Source organism: Hordeum vulgare, chromosome 4H (genome assembly GCF_904849725.1).
Source record: "Hordeum vulgare subsp. vulgare chromosome 4H, MorexV3_pseudomolecules_assembly, whole genome shotgun sequence".
Lineage (NCBI taxonomy): Eukaryota > Viridiplantae > Streptophyta > Magnoliopsida > Poales > Poaceae > Hordeum > Hordeum vulgare.
In genome coordinates this window covers 17474967-17493441 of record NC_058521.1, presented here as the reverse complement: position 1 = coordinate 17493441, position 18475 = coordinate 17474967, and positions in this window count along the sequence as shown.

The following is an 18475-nucleotide window of genomic DNA, read 5'->3' as shown; positions in this document are numbered from 1 at the left end:
GCGGGTTCGTGACATTTGGAACCTATGCATATGGGTTGGCACACGTTTGATTCATGTGAGTACTCGATGTATGTTTTGGTGATCAACTTGCGGGTTCGTGACATTGGGAACCTATGCATAGGGGTTGGCACACGTTTTGACTCTCCGGTAGAAACTTTGGGGCACTCTTTGAAGTTCTATGTGTTGGTTGAATAGATGATTCTGAGATTGTGTGATGCATATCGTATAATCATACCCACGGATACTTGAGGTGACAATGGAGTATCTAGGTCACATTAGGGTCTTGGTTGATAAGTAACTTAAGGTGTTATTCTAGACGAACTCTATGCAAGATTGAACGGAAAGAATAGCTTCGTGCTATTTTACTACGGACTCTTGAATAGATCGATCAGAAAGAATAACTTTGTGGTGGTTTCATACCCGACAATAATCTCATCGTTTGTTCTCCGCTATTAGTGACTTTGGAGTGACTCTTTGTTGCATGTTGAGGGCTAGTTATATGATCCAATTATGTTATCATTGTTGAGAGAACTTCACTAGTGAAAGTATGAACCCTAGGCCTTGTTTCCACGCATTGCAATACCGTTCGTGCTCACTTTTACCTTTTGTTACCTTGCTGTTTTTGTAATTTCAGATTACAAAAACCTATATCTACCATCCATATTGCACTTGTATCACCATCTCTTCGCCGAACTAGTGCACCTGTACAACTTACCATTGTATTGGGTGTGTTGGGGACACAAGAGACTCTTTGTTATTTGGTTGCAGGGTTGCTTGAGAGAGACCATATTCATCATACGCCTCCCGCGGATTGATAAACCTTAGGTCACCCACTTGAGGGAAAATTGCTACTGTCCTACAAACCTCTGCGCTTGGAGGCCCAACAACGTCTACAAGGAGAAGGTTGTGTAGTAGACATCATGGCTATATAGTGCAGTTTGGTAAGATGGACTACAACCGTTTCAGACTCATAACCATGAAAAGGATCAGATTCAACCAGATTGATTAACTCGGGGTCGACAGAGAATTCATAATCCTTATCGGTCACAAAGATAGGCGAAGTAGCAAACTTCGGGTCATATTTCATCCTAGCGTTCAGAGATTTTTTTTTTCACTTGAGCAGTAGTTTCTCAACATCATAGCTATCCTTACACGCAAGAAAGTCCTCAGCTATCTCTTCCTCCATAACATAACATTCAGGCATATCAGGCAATTCAGGCAATTCATGTCTAGGAGAGCTAGTTCTAGCAGGCAACACTACAAGAAATAAGGTCAATTATGATTCCCTAAATTGGTCATTGATTCATCATTGTTGTCGTTTATTGACCTTTTTTGACCAAATTTACAACGTCAACAGTTGGCCGTCAAGAATGAACAAACATGACCTTTCTAAAATTTTGGTCGTGGGTCTCTATCGACCAAAATTTTGGTTTGGTCATTACCCGTTTGTGTGAGCCACGTAGGATCTAACGTGGCAAGCTGATGTGACATTGCTAGTGACCAAATGGAATCATCATAAATTTCAGATCCATGTCCACCAATCTAGCCTAACCTGGGCCTAACCCAATACCTATTTTACTATTGAAAATGTCTGATTTGTTTGGGTTGAAGCATTTTTTTTTGCTAGAAGCACGCATATCTCAAGATATGCCCATTAAAAATAAGTACAACAGGATAAAAGATTGCAAATAAAATGTATATTTCATTTCAATAGCATATCAAATCAACTACAATACATCATCCAACGACTCCACGCATTAAGGTTCAACGCCTAACAAGAGCACATCAATTTTTTTTACATGTGCACAACATAATACTTCTGCAAATGCAAGTACACAGAAAAAGAACCCAACAAATGCACAATCGCACATAAAGAGAGTTCCACAAAGATTGGATGAGAACCACAACTTTCTTCTCATCCTCTTCATGTGCACAATATGCTCTTGCCATTACCGCCTGCAAGAAGAAAATGATGCCGGCTCCACGTTAAACCTAGAAAGTAAAAAAAAATCCAATCGTCAAACTAATATGTAATTGTTTTGTAGCCATAGGATGAATCAGGAGACGTCTACCCCATTGGTCTTTCCTTCTACGCTTGTGCAAAGAAAAAAGAATCTACATGAGACGTTCTCCCTTTGGTATCCCTTTTTTAGACTATAATCACCACGTCATAAAAGAAAAAAACATCACATACGCAAGAGATTAAACCTACTGTCACAAACGTGCTCCCTTTGGTCTCCCTTTTGTTAAACTAAAAGTACATGTATTATTATTAAAGAAATATGATACGCACGCAAGAGATTAAACCTACCATCACAAACAAAGAGAACACTTCCTAATTAAAAGAATCACCACGTTCCAAAAAAAGGAATCGCCATGTTTCCAAAAAGAATCACCATTTAAGCAAAGGACTAAACTCGCATAAAAATATAAGTTGTCACCACATATTTTAAATAAAATATTAAAATCTCATGTCAAAAAAATAACAGGAGTCAACCAAAGTAAGGAGTCGTCCCTAATAGCCACTTCCAGAAAAATGGAATCCTTAGCAGCTACGTCTTAGTAAAAAACGCGCCTTCTTATTCCAATGTAAAAAAAGATACGTATACATAACTAAAAAAAAATCTTGTATACACCACAATAGACTTGTATGAACTAAACATGGAAAATGATGATTAACCAAAATATAGAGACCCCTCTCAAAATTTAGATTGCACAAAACTATTTCAGCAAGTGATCTAGCAGGCTACCGTTGCAAATTTCTGATTAGGTAAATATAAACACCCCTCTCAAAGTTTCAAAGTTTCACAGATTAACACCTGACTATTTTCAGTAGAATACAAATATCCTTTGAGATTCACACAAAGGATAATGGATAAACATGAAACTACCAGTACGCCAAGCTAATCAATACAGGGTGTGCGACGGGTCGTCATTCCATGCAAGCTCGGCCTGCGCCAGCCCACATGAACGTACCTTGGCGAAGCCAGTCGGCCACTCTGTGTCGAAGAAGTGCGCAACCCTTCGGTTGGCATCTACCGTGCGACCCAGGCACAGGAGGAGCGGCGACGCTGTAGCCGAGGAAGCACAGAGGAGGTGTCAGCGGATTTCTGTGCAATCAAAAATACTAACTGAGTCATATGCAATCTAAATATGCTACATCTTAACATAGAAAATATTCCACATAAATACATAATGGAGGGTAAGAAGGAAAGGTAAATAAAATGCTGGAAACTGTGTCCCTTGCAAGAACTCTCAGATTTAACTCAAAATGAATGAAAACGAATATAGAGACTCAAGATGTTGTCAACCCCCGTTTTTTCCATGGACCTTATTCTCCGAGATATATGTAATTAACCACACGAAAGACAAGCTAAACCATGTTATTTCAAGCAGTTAAAAAACATAAAATTGCACCAAAGAGCTAGACAAAAAAGGCATAAGTTGCCTACAAGGGGGCTGTTTTGAATAATGGCATTTGATAATACTAACAAAGAAAGTACAGAGCATGCATGACCCACGCAGAAAGTACCTAGATAGATCTTTAATGACCAGCAAACCATGGTAGTAGACCAACACTGAGTAGAATTTCTTCACACTGAATACTAGTACTGAATAATACAAATACGCATCTTTAAGTACCTAGATTGTTCTTCTAGGATTACTATGCTTCCTTTAGCTTTGTCAAAATAGAATATAGTACCACTAAAAATCCATTGGCTCAAAATAGAATACGCATCTAAAGGGGCGATTGCCACGACAGAGCAGGACAACCTACGACGAGTCCTAGTGAAAGGCGTTGGTGGCCGTCAGGACGACACCTTCAGACGGAGATCCATGTCGATGGCCGCCACGTCGGCGGCGTGCGGCGGCTGCATCCCGGCGTCGATGACCTTATGGAGGTAGCGGTAGGCGACCACCTGGTTCAGACTGCAACGGCGACCACTAGTCCGCTACAACTCATGGGAGAAATGAATCTTGGCTCTACGTGCACCCAAGTTTATTGATCCTGTGACTGAAAATGACAATGTAAACTCGTTTGCTATGATTGAATGAAAGCGCTTGTTTCCTCTCGAGAAAAGAGTTTTTTACTTTCTTTTGGTGAATGCCTGATTGCAAAATGATTGCGAAGTAATAACGGGAATCCTGCCCCGTCATGGCAATGGTCCCTGTAGATGCGTATTCGGCCGTGGCGATGTCGCCGTGGCGGCCGCTAGCAACAGAGATGGAAGGACCAAGTGATTTGGGGAACTCCAGGACGTGGTGGACCTGCCTTGGCATGGGGAGGGGTGTTTGGAAAATTGATGCGGCTGGCAAGGAAGGAGGTGGGCGCTTTTCTGCAAAGTTAGCGCAGAAGCACAGCAGACACCAGATTTTAATCGGACGGAGGATGATGAAGGGATGCAGGGATGCACAAACATAAGAAGATTCATACGATATGACGCCATTTATCCCCACATTCGATCGATTTATACCAGAGAGAAGAGGGGAGTGGTGATCTGTACCTCGGTGGAGAGGTAGGGCCGGCTACCAGGGAGCACCGGAGGCATGGCAGAGCCAAGTCTGGAGTTCTTGCTTGAAGAATTGAACTTCTTTATGGCTGACAACTCATGCATTTCCCGTACTAATCAAGGGTCCTGTCCTCCTAGGAGTGGTCCTCTCCATGGCATGGTCTGCTCCCCCGCGTCCTCCTACAAATCAAATACAACAAGCAAAATTGCCAAGCTAGTGCACCAAGTCCAAATTCAGTTAAAGCAAGCCTTCCTGCTGCAAGTTAAAGCGGGAGCAACTTGTTACTTCTACTACAATCAAACAAGCAAGAATTCAGCAAAACAAGAACTTGCAAGAAAGCAATCAGCTAAATTTAGGAAAAGGAAGAACCTACCAGTAAAAAAGAAATCATGCAGCGCCTACATGAGTACGAGGAGTATTTCTGAATTTTGATGCTAGATTATTTATTTCCTACACAGTGCACCATTTAAAGACAGTAATGTGATTATTTGTGTGCAAAACACCTTTATACACAAAATATCATGACAAGTGTTTGCAAGCAAGGAGCAGGGCAGTGCACCATTTGTACACGAAGCAAGCAAGGAGTACATACTCAACGAGCAGGGCAGGGCACCATTTGTACACAAAGCAAGAAAGGAAGAGTAGGGCAGGGCACCATTTGTACACAAAGCAAGAAAGGAAGAGTACATACTCGACGCAGCGCATGGAAAGGACGACGACGGTGACGCTTCTCCGGTGCTCCAAGCGCACGCATGGTCTGTGCCTTTGCTTTCTGCTCTCGCTCCTTTCCCTTGCTCTGAACTCCTCTGTTGCTGCTCTTCTGTTCTTGCTGCTCCGTCTCTCTATTCCGCCGCTCCTCCTTCTGCTCCGGTGCTCCACACGGTCTGCTCTAGCCTAGCACCACCATCCTCTTCCTGTTGCTCTGGTCCTACACCGCCATCCTCTTACCGCTGCTCCAGCGGCACGGATCTAGCAAAATCGCCCATAGATCAACCATCGCAACTGTAAGAATATCACCTTTGACCAAGAGCTAGTAGGCGGGGTGCTAGGTCAGGGGTACGGATTGGGATGGGGAGGAGCAAGGAGCCGGGGCGAGGGAGGCTCGTCGCCATCGGGAAGAGGGCCAACCACGGTCATGGCAACGCGCCGACTGCTCGGGGCGGAGCAGGGAGCCGGGGCGAGGGAGGCTCGTCGCCATCGGGAAGAGGGCCAACCGGAAGCGCAGCAGCGGTCGGAGGCCGTGCGAGTGCGGGTGGCGGAGGGGACAACAGGTGGAGGTGATGGAGAGATCCAGGACGCGGCGGCGGCGATGTGGAAGGGGAGGACAGGAAGAGAGCTCTTGCTCTGTCAATCTGCACGGAGCGAGGCAGGAAGAAGGGTTTTGCGGTTGCTGGATGTGGGTGGATGGATAGATGGATGTGGGATGGATGGATGGATGGATGGATGTGTGCCATGTCATCGATCCATCTCACAAATGTTTCCACCAATGACAATTAAACTTATGTAATTATGTTTTTTTTGTTTCTCATATGTATTTTTTCATCAGTGTAAAGCACCTGTCAATTATATTTTACAGCAAACTATGTTCCTTTACAAAATGCTTTGAAGAAAAATTAAATCCTCAAACAATTGAAAGAAAACATCTACAAAATGCTTTAAAAATATTAGACCGCATTTCATCTGCCATTAACAAAATGTAATTGGGTTTGAAGCAAATTTGTTAATTGTAAATGTTACTTTCCAAAATGGTTTGAAGTATATTCTTTAATTGTAGATCTAATTGGGTTTGAAGCAAATTTAAATCCTCAAACAGAAAGAGACATATGTTCCTTTACAAAATGTATAGTGTTCAAAAGGGCTCAGAGAGGAAGCTGCGTGGGAGGGTGGACGTGTGGAGGAGGAGAAGAGGTTGCGTTTTGGCTCAGCCATCGCGGTACATTTTGGTAATTATATTGTATTTTGTAAAATATTTAGGATATTAAAATGAATAATTATAATTTATTGGTATTTATCTAATATCATTTACTCATCCATATATGTGTAAAACAATTTTTTTTCTTTGTATACATGATAGATAGACAAAATTGGTGAGGTGTCATCCAGTCACCTCCACACATATGTTTACGACCTTATATTTAGTCATGGTAGCACTAAAATATGATCATAAGTAATGCTACGCATCTTAATGACCATTTTGTGCAATAGGATCATGATCTAATGAATGCAAAAGGTCATAACGTTATTGGCTTTAGACCCTCTTAGACTTGCCATGACTAATTTTAGAATTTTGGTCATGGATCAATGACCAATTAAACCGCTGTCATTATTTTTGGTCACAATTGAGCATTTTTCTTGTAGTGCAAAATAGCAGGTCCTACTTCAATAGTATGAGCAGTTTCAGAAGTATCATCACATCTAGCAGCAACTCTAGCAATTTGTGCATCAAGGAATGCACCTAGTGGCATAGCAGTATCAAGCATAGCATCATCAGGAAGAGCAGTATCAAGCATAACATCATCATAAGCATCATGGGCAGCAAAAGTAGCATCATCAAGCACAAGCGACATATCAAGATTTCTAGCAGAAGGTGGTGTCGCAAACTTACTCAAAACTGAAGCTGAATCAAGTGCACAGCTAGATGCTAGTTCCTTACCTGCCCTCGTAGTGGAGGGCAAGACTTTAGTTCTAGGATCTATCGGATTCCTCATAGTGACCAGCAAGACGTAAATCCCAAGTGACTCCGAGAATATAGTTGTGCTTCCCCGGCAACGGCGCCAGAAAAAGGCCTTGATAACCCACAAGTATAGGGGATCACAACAGTTTTCGAGGGTAGAGTATTCAACCCAAATTTATTGATTCGACTCAAGGGGAAGCCAAAGAATATTCTCAAGTATTAGCAGTTGAGTTGTCAATTCAACCACACCTAAAAGATTTAGTGTGTGCAGCAAAGTATCAGTAGCAAGGTAGTATGATAGGAGCAGTAGCAACAGAGTAACAGCAGCAGCAGTGATAGCAGTAGCGGCAAAGTAACGTAACAAGGACCAGTAGGAAAAACTCGTAGGCATTGGATCGGTGATGGATGATTATGCCGGATGTGATTCATCATGTAACAGCTATAACACGGAGAGATATGTAACTAGCTTCCGTTCGTCAATCTAATGTAGGCATGTATTCCGTATGTAGTCATACGTGCTTAGGGAAAAAACTTGCATGACATCTATTGTCCATCCCTCCCATGACAGCGGGGTCCTAATGGAAACTACGGGATATTAAGGTTCTCCTTTTAATAAAGAACCGGACCAACGCATTAACACTTGGTGAATACATTAACTCCTCATACTATGGTCATCGCCAGATTGGTTCCGGCTATTGTCACTCCGGGGTTGCCGGGTCATAACACATAGTAGGTAACTACAACTTACAAGATAGGATCTAAAACACACATATATTGGCGACAACATAATAGGTTCAGATCTAAAATCATGGCACTCGGGCCCTGATGTCTACTACGCAACCTTCTCCTTGTAGACGTTGTTGGGCCTCCAAGTGCAGAGGGTTGTAGGACAGTAGCAATTTTCCCTCAAGTGGGTGACCTAAGGTTTATCAATCCGCGGGAGGCGTAGGATGAAGATGGTCTCTCTCAAGCAACCCTGCAACCAAATAACAAAGAGTCTCTTGTGTCCCCAACACACCCAATACAATGGTAAGTTGTATAGGTGCACTAGTTCGGCAAAGAGAAGGTGAAATAAGTGCAATATGGATGGTAGATATACGTTTTTGTAATCTGAAATTACAAAAATAGCAAGGTAACAAATGGTAAAAGTGAGCACGAACGGTATTGCAATGCGTGGAAACAAGGCCTAGGGTTCATACTTTCACTAGTGAAGTTCTCTCAACAATGATAACATAATTGCATCATATAACTAGCCCTCAACATGCAACAAAGAGTCACTCCAAAGTCACTAATAGCGGGGAACAAACGAAGAGATTATTGTCGGGTACGAAACCACCACAAAGTTATTCTTTCTGATCGATCTATTCAAGAGTCCGTAGTAAAATAACACGAAGCTATTCTTTCCGTTCGATCCATCATAGAGTTCGTACTAGAATAACACCTTAAGATACATATCAACCAAGACCCTAATGTCACCTAGATACTCCATTGTCACCTCAAGTATCCGTGGGCATGATTATACGATATGCATCACATAATCTCAGAATCATCTATTCAACCAACACATAGAACTTCAAAGAGTGCCCCAAAGTTTCTACCGGAGAGTCAAAACGTGTGCCAACCCCTATGCATAGGTTCCCAATGTCACGAACCCTCAAGTTGATCACCAAAACATACATCAAGTACTCACATGAATCAAACGTGTGCCAACCCATATGCATAGGTTCCCAATGTCACAAACCGCAAGTTGATCACAGCAGATAGACACGCGCAAGACATACATCAAGTGTTCTCAAACACTCAATCCAATAAGATAACTCCAAAGGGGAAACTCAATTCATTACAAGAGGGAGAGGGGGAAGAACATCATAAGATCCAACTATAGTAGCAAAGCCCATGGTACATCGAGATCAAGACATCTCAAGAACACAAGAGAGAGAGATCAAACACATAGCTACTGGTACATACCCTCAGCCCCGAGGGAGAACTACTCCCTCCTCGTCATGGAGATCGCCGGGATGATGAAGATGGCCACCGGAGATGGATTCCCCCTCCGACAGGGTGCTGGAACGGGCTCCAGATTGGTTTTTGGTGGCTATAGAGGCTTGCGGCTGCGGAACTCCCGATCTAGGTTTCTTTTGGGGGGTTTCTAAATTTATAGGAATTTATGGCGGTGGAATTACGTCGGTTGGGCCCATGAGGAGGTCACAAGTCTGGTCGCCACCACCTAGGGGGGGTGGCGGCGTCAGGGCTTGTGACTCCCTCGTGTCTCTTCTGGCCTTCTTCCGAAACTTCGGGGGTCTCTTTTGGTCCAAAAAAATCATCGTAAAGTTTCATTCCATTTGGACTCCGTCTGAAAATGGGCCGAAAACACGAAAAAAACAGAAACTGGCACTTGGCACTGAGTTAATAGGTTAGTCCCAAAAAAGATATGAAATAGCATATTCATGTATATAAAACCTCCAAAGTTGACAAGATAATAGCATGGAACCATAAAAAATTATAGATACGTTGGAGACGTATCAGGCCCTAGTGACAAGCATTAAGCATGGCAAAGTAGTAGCAACATCAATCTCAGAACATAGTGGATACTAGGGATCAATCCCCATCAAAACTAACTCGGTTACATGATAGATCTCATCCAACCCATCACCGTCCAGCAAGCCTACGATGAGATTACTCATGAACGGTGAAGAGCATCATGGAATTGGCGATGAAGGAAGGTTGATGATGACGATGGCGACGATCTCCCCTCCCCGGAGCCCAAAACGGACTCCAGATCTTCCCTCCAGATGAAGAACAAGAGGTGGCGGCGCCTCCGTATCGTAAAACGTGATGAACTCTTCTCCTTGATTTTTTTCCGTACGAAAGAGGTTATATAGAGCTGGAATTGGGGGCGGCACAGTCCTGAGGGGCTCACAAGCCTGCCAGCCCCGGCCAGGGGGGCCCTGCCTGGTGGGCTTGTGGGCTCCTGACTCCGTCCCTCCAGATGATTCTTGATTTATATATTCCACAAAAATTCCTCGTAGATTTCCAGGTCATTCCGAGAACTTTTATTTCTGTGCAAAAACAACACCATGGCAATTCTACTGAAAACATCGTCAGTCCGGGTTAGTTCCATTCAAATCATGCAAATTAGAGTCCAAAACAAGGGCAAAAGAGTTCGGAAAAGTAGATACGACGGAGATGTATCAACGCTGATTTTGTCAATTGCTTGCCGTTACTAGTCTTATCTTGATTCAGCGGCATCGTGTGATGAGGTGGCCTGGACCGACTTTACACGTACTCTTATATGAGTGGTATGTTTTATGGTCATGCCCGCTGGTAAGTGGTGATGAATCTCAATCGTGATGATACACATATTCATAGTGTGAGTACCAAAAGATGTAAGGTTGATAATGATAGTCCCACATTGGTAAAAGGGTGCACTCGGAAATACAAAACGAGTAGCATGACCAATGCTAGAATGGTGAGTCGACAACCAACACACAAAAAATGAAACTATCAGTCATTAACTTCAAAGTGATAGGGTTGCCAAAAGCATTGGAATCACACATCAGAGTTCACTTGTTGGTAATCCGAATAGAAACAACACGGGGACCATGAAATGAACGGTGATGACGAGAAGTATCACTATATCAAGAATTCTTAAGAGGTGCAATGATGCTCACAACATTATTGACATAAAGATGGCAATACTCCAAGGTAGCAGATAACATAAGCTGAACTAGCAAGGAACTCAAAGGACAACACAAAACATGAACACGTTTGTGTTGGAGGAAAGGCAACAAGGATGTCGATGATAATACAATTCATCGAGGGGAAGGGACGGTATTTCTCAACGTGCATTCGATTGATACTCTGAAGGAGCTCAGAATGCTGATGCTTGACCACGACACATTTGTCGAGAAGTTTCATGAAGATGTAATCATACAACGACGACATCAAGAAGGGAATGATTGAGCGAAAGGTTGTCGGAATCATAGATAAGACCGCTAGATCCGAATCAATATTGCCTTTCAGAACAACCAATATTATGTGGAAAGCTCGACGTGAGCTTAACACACAGTTGGAAACGTGTTCTAGAGATGGAGGACATAGATAGCATGGTCAAGCTCCAATATGACGATGATGATGTAGCTTAACAACTTGGAATGACTTGATCGAGTACAAACTCGTAAGCAAAGAAGATTACTAAGAAGGGACTCGATTCACTTATCGGCATCCTTGAGTGTCCAATAACTCAAAACACAAGGAAAACTGGAATTAATGAAAATATCATAGTTGATGAGGAGCTCACAAGAAGTTATATAGCTTTGTGATTTCCTCGAGCTACAAGGGATAATACTCAGAGGTAGATCAACATTAAGGCTTGGACCGATGTATTGACCTGAAGAAGACAAGTACTTTAACTCGTCTGAGAATGAAATCAAGGTAGGACAACATGGTCGGAACCACGATTGCAAAGGACAAGATCACACATACCAGATTAAACCACAGAATGAATGTTATTGATACGAGAAGCTTCTATGGTAAGATCAATGTCGTTTCCATGGGCATGAACACAAAGTTCAAGGTTGACTCCCACTTCATCAATGCATCACCTGCCATTTACTCCTCGCGTTTGATCAGGTTGTAGCTTTGAAAGAATATCCGGCAAAACAACAAAAGAGTAAGACTCATGAAAACTCGTCGGATCATATTGTTTTAGGAAGGCATAGGTTCAACCCATTGGGCATCTTAGGAACATACGCCACAAACTTCAAGAGTAATTTACACATGCTTGACAACAGAGCATGGCCTATAAAAGCATAGGATATAATTTATCAGAGGGAGAAAACACAATTTACCAATGGCATCATGTGTCAGGGGAAGCATATCACAAGAATTTTTGAAAGCAAAGGATGCTGTCGGATAATAACCCAACAATGGATTTGACGGTCCACCAAGGACCTCATGTGAGTGTTGGTACTCAATCAGAGGGAGGTAAATTGCAAGGCATCGGATTATAGAACATTTGAACAATATCGATACTTAAATACCAAAGGAATTTATGATTTCCTGGTTGTGTATCAGAATCAGATGCTCCGATCAAATACAAGCAAGTTTAAAGGACTTAGATGGACAATCAACCAAGGTTGATTTGTAGAGAACGAGCTCCTATTTGGAAGGTCGTCTGAGCCGGAAAGATAATTTATGAGTATCAATAGATGATTGTGTGCATTCACACAAAGGTTGAATCAATAAGATCATAGGAAAATCACAAAGGATTTTAACAAATGTTGCTACACATATAGATTTAACCATATGATACGTCCCAAACGTATCTATAATTCCTGCTTGTTCCATGATCTATTGGGTGACATTGTTATATGTTTTGCTACACTTTTATATCATTTTACACATATTTGGACTAACCTGCTAACTCAGTGCACCAAGTGCCAGTTTCTGTCTGCTGATGTCTATTTTGCAGCGGATTTTATCCAATTTTCCGAAGCCCAAAAAATTCCAGGAAAAATATATAAAAAATCAGCGTAATGAAAGCTTCCACATCACCGAAGATGGGCCAGAGGGGGCCAGGGGCCATCCAGACGACCTGCTGGCGCGGCCTACCCCCTGGCCGCGCCACGAGGCCGCCTGGGTGGGCCCCACCTCTTCCGGTGCCCTCCTTTGAACTATATTTAGTCCTCCGAGAGGAAACCCTTCCACAACTTCCAGAATCGCGATTTTCTCCATCGTTCCGCCGCCGCAGCGCTTCCGAGATCGGGAGCGTGAGGAGACCTCTTCCCGGCACCCTGCCGGAGGGAGGATTGACCTCCGAGAGCTTCTCCACCGCCATGGATGCTTCCCGGACATGCCATGACTAGTCCTCCTTGGACCATGGGTCCATGACCAATAGCTATATGATGTCTTCTCTCCAATCTTGTGCTTCAATGGTTAGTCCTTGTGAGCTACCCTACATGATCAAGGCATCTATGTAATTCTCTTGCTATTGCTATGCTCGGTTTGTGGGGATCCGATGGATTATGAAATTATTTTCAGATTGTTATGAGTTATATATTTGATTATCCTTTTATATTATGTTCCTTAGTGATGCATGCATGTTCTCTGTTGCTATTTATTGCTTTGGTCGAGTAGTAGATTGTAACTCCAAGAGGGAGCGTTATGCATGATTGTGGGTTCATGCCCCTCGATGTCTAGCTTGAGTTAGATAAACATGAGACAAGGGGATGTGTTGTTGCCATCAGGGAGAAAACAACGGTGCTTGTGACCATGGTTGCAAGGATTGTTTACCTTACACATAGTTCGTTAATGCAGTTGTCCGTTGCTTTCAGTTTACACTTTGGGTGGGGCTCGCAACGTAATACCGACGAGATGTTCTAGATAGATATCTCAAGGTGGATGATTAGTAAGTAGATGCTGATGAATAAACGGTCTACTTGTCTTGGTGTACTGCCCATTACTATTGAACCTCTAACTATCAAGGAGCATAATTAGCATTGCGGTGCGTTCATAATTCTGTCAATTGCCCAACTGTGATTTGTTTACCCAAGCATAGTTGTTTATCGTCTTTTGGGAGAGAGACATCACTAGTGAACATCATGTGACTCCGGTCCAAATCACCGTCATTGTTTACACCTCCATCATTTACCGTTTTCATTTACTTTTCCATTGCAAACACTATTACTTTCCCGCTTGTGTTTTGATCCTTTGCAACTACAAGGCCGGAGAGATTGACAACCTCTATGTACTCGTTGGGAGCAAAGTTATTTGTTGTGTGTTGATACGTCCAAACGTATCTATAATTTCTGCTTGTTCCATGATCTTTTGGGTGACATTGTTATATGTTTTGCTACACTTTTATATCATTTTACACATATTTGGACTAACATACTAACTCAGTGCACCCAGTGCCAGTTTATGTGTGCTGATGTCTATTTTGCACGGGCTTTTACCCAATTTTCACAAGCCCAGAAAAATCCAGAAAAAATATATAAAAAATCAGTGAAACAGAAGCTTCCGGATCACCGAATGATGGCCACACGGGGCGAGGGGCCTCCCAGGCGGCCTGCTGGCACGGCCAGGCCCTAGGCCTCACCAGGAGGTCTTCTGGGTGGGTCCCACCTCCTCCAGTGCCCTCCTTTGGCCTATATTTAGATTCCCGAGAGGAAATCCTCGAAGACTTTCGGGAATCGCGAATTTCTCCATCGTTCCGCTGCCGCAGCGCTTCCGAGATCAGGAGCATCAGGAGACCTCTTCCCGGCACCCAGCCAGAGGGAGGATTGAACTTCGGGAGCTTCTCCAGCGCCATGGATGCTTCCCAGACGTGCCGTGAGTAGTCCTCCTGGCGGGTCAGCCCCCTGGCGCAACCCAGGCTGGTCCCTCCTGGACCAGCATTGCGCAGTGGAGAACAGCGCCGGTGGACAGGGCGATCGGAGGAGATGAAGGGGTCGGAGCCAATGGTCGCGCCTTCTCAAAGACGAGGCGTCGATCCGGGCTCCGGCAAGACACCCCCGCTAAGCGGGGGAAGGGCGCGAGCGGACCTCAGCGGCAGGACCAACAGTCAGTCGGAGCTCGGAGAGTCGTACTCCGACTTGACCCCCCGGGATCCTGACCCGCCAAGAGCGCCACTGTCGCCGCTGCCGCCGCTGCCCCCCTCGTCGCTGTCGCTTGAGGAGGGACACTCAGTGTCGCTCGATCCCTCTTTGTAGCAGCCGAGACGCACACCTGTGCGCCCGTAAAACTTGACGGATAGCATATTTTCCTCCGCTAGCTTAAAGCGGAGGATATGCCCATCCTCGAGGCTCTAGGCACGGGCGAAGGCTTTCCAGCCCTGCCCGAGCAATATGGAGTGACGCTTCGGGTACTCCACGCGCACCTACATAGCATCGTGGGAGCAGACGTGCGCCCACAACCACAAGACACGGGGCCTGGCAGCCTCCATCGCCCTAGCGAAGGGGCGGGGGAGATGTAAATGGCCCCGCGAGACGCTGTGCAGCTCCATGACAAACTCCAGCGTTGTCCCGTTCGAGTGCCCGCCAAGCCTAGGAGAAGGCGGAGACATTGGAGTAGCACTCCGCCCCCCTCGGTCACGTCCCCGGCGTCGTCGGCCCCTCGAGCCTCTCCCGCCACGGTCGACGGGGCTGCCGCTGGCTGCGACCCCTGAAGCTGTGGCATGATCCGAGTGGGGTCCCCTTGCCGCCCTGGCGGCCGACACAGGCCGGCCCCGTCCCATAGAAATGGTTAGGGGCGGGTGCCACCGGCAAAGCTGAAAGAAACAAGAGAAAACAAGGCGATAGGCGTGGAAGGCTTTGAGAGTGAGATGGATGGGCAAAACCTCCGCGCGAACACCCTAATCTATAGGGCAAAGCTCGGAGGCCACCCTCCTCGCTTCAGAAGCCACTGTCCCTCTCGCCCAATCACCCTCAGGTCACGGGCGAAACATGGAACCGCCCTGATGCACCAATGCATGCAGGGGCGGGCCCATCCACTCCCACGACTTTTGAGGCCAGGATCGCCACTTGCCCGACCGCCGTTGCGCATGTCCTACGCGTGACACATGCGTTTTCAGGGAATAAAGAGGTCATCAGGCGCACTCCGCAAACCCTCCCACTTCGCGCGTTCAATGCACTATGTGGGGAAAGAAAGCCTGTAACGGCTCGATTCTGATAAGTCCGACGCCCCCGAGTCCGCGCACCGCTTCGGGCCTGGCCCAACAATGCCTCGCATGCGTGTGTGGCCCAGGCCCGAGGGCTCCTGTCGGTGCACTAAAGACTGTGGTCTCCAGTGCCCCGGACTAGTGCGCGAACACCGGCAACCCCTCCGCAGCGGCAAGGCGCGTCGCTGGAGCTTAGGACGGAAGCAAGACTCCGAAGCCACCAAGTGTGGATCGCAAGCCCCCGGCAAGCACTCGCTTGCTGGGAAAGAAGAAGAGACCCCGACAGGAGCTCCCTGCCGGGGAGATAGACAATGCCACGATGAGGCCCTCCCGCCTAGGAAGAAGGACTGAGCCCCGGCAAGCCACCCTTGTTGGGAAGATTGACAAGGCCTCGGCAGGCCATCACCTCTCTGTCGAGAGGAACAGGAAGACCCCCGGCAAGGTAACCCTCCCAGGAAGAAAGAGAAAGCCCGAGGAGAGGCGCGGGCCCAGGGCGCCCTCGCGACCTGTGAACGCCTCCATCAATGAGCACACTTCTGCCGATGCATGAGAAAGGCATCCGCCCGCACGCCAGCGCAACACCCCGAAGTTTGCCACGTGTGGGTACGTGTCCAACCCCCCTGACCAGGTCAGGGAAGTGTGTCGAAGCATTTAATGCACCTCTGACAAGGCATTAACACTGTATTTTTCGGTCGGCGATGTTTCACTCGTGAACCCACCGTTCACCCACTGAGCTGCCGTGGTGACCCCTTCGCCTATAAAAGGAGGCCCGAGGCTCAGTAGTGAGGAGTTTTGGCTTTTTGACCAATCGAAAGGCTGTAAAGAGGGACATATCTACAGTAACCCAAAACGAATAACTAAACGCATGCAAGGAGTAGGGTTTTACGCACCACGCGGCTCGAACCTGGGTAAAAAGACCTTGTCAGGCCCTGACTGTTGGTTCTTCTCTTGCCGCGACCCCTCTCGCCGCCAAACCAGCAAAAAGGGGACCCTTGAGGCCCCCATAGGTGACGAACCTTCACCGAGAAGGAATTAAACAGATTAAATTATATTAGATAATAGAACATGACATCGTGGTGATGTCACCATGACATCAGGAGTCAACGGGGTTTGACTCGTCAAATATGACCAGTGGGTCCTACATGTCATTGACTCATTCTTTATTAAGTTTAACTAAATATTAATCAGTTTAATTAGTGGGAGGGACCCACGTGTCATATTATCTAAAACAAATAATTAACCAGATTAATTAACCATTTCACTATTTATTTATTTAATTAATTAAACTATTTATTAAATATTATTTATATATATATTACTTAATTTAATTCCCTGTTTTAGGGGCGTGGCCCCGCATGTCATTGGGACAGCGAGCACCACATTCACTAAACGAACACACATCTTTACACCCCATTTTTATACATACCAACATAGACACATTATGTTAACATACATACATGCATGCATGAATTCATACATATATACTTTTGCATATACATACATACGCATCTACATATATATATATATACATGCTTATACACATACATATATCTAAATACTTTTCTTTTTCGTTTTTGCTCTAAGCCATCTCAAGGGCTAATCCCCTCTGTCTACAGGAAGGAACAAGGGGCGCGGTGGAGGCCGTCGGCCGGCAATGGCCGTAGCGCGCACGGCGACTGGAGTTCGTCGTAGTGTGGGAAAATGGGGAGGAGGAGGGTGGCCGGAGCCACGGTGGCTCACCACCGTTGACGGGGAGAGGGGCGACGAGTCTTGGTGGAGTCGTTGATGAGGAGGTTGAGCAGGCCTGCGACGCGGTGGTGACGGCCGGCGAGGTGGGGGAGTCGGAGGCGAGGTAGTGGCGTAGGTGGAGGGCCAACCGGAGGAGAGGTTCGGCCGATGGAGGGCCGGTGGTGGCCGGCGAAGTAGGGCGTTGATACGTCTCCAACGTATCTAAATTTTTTGATGGTTGCATGCTATTATCTTGTCAAACTTTGGATGTTTTGTATGTCGTTTATATATTTTTGGGGACTAACTTATTAACTCAGTGTCAAGTGCCAATTCCTATTTTTTCCATGTTTATGACCCCTTTCAGAGGACGATTTTAAACGGAGTCCAAACGGAACGAAACTGCCAAAAAGATTTTTTGCCAAAACAGAAAAAGATCGGGAAGCCTGAGAATCAGGGCAGGAGGTCACCAGGGACCCCACAAGCCCCCTAGCCGCGACCAGGGGGCCCGCGCCTCCCAGGCTTGTGGGCTCCCAGGGCCTCCTCTGCCCTAGGTCTTTCACCTATACATTCCCTAAAATCCCAGAAAAAATCAGGAGATCATCGAAAGTACTTTTCCGCCGCCGCAAGCTTCTGTCTCCGCAAGATCCCATCTGGGGCACGTTCTGGTGCCCTGCCGGAGGGGGATTCGGATACGGAGGGCTTCTTCATCAACACCATGAGCTCTCCGATGATGCGTGAGCAGTTCACCATAGACCTACAGGTCCACAGCTAGTAGCTAGATGGCTTCTTCTCTCTCTTGGATCTTCAATACAAAGTTCTCCATGATCTTCATGGAAATCTATCCGATGTAATCTTCTTTTGCGGTGTGTTTGTCGAGATCCGATGAATTATGGATTTATGAT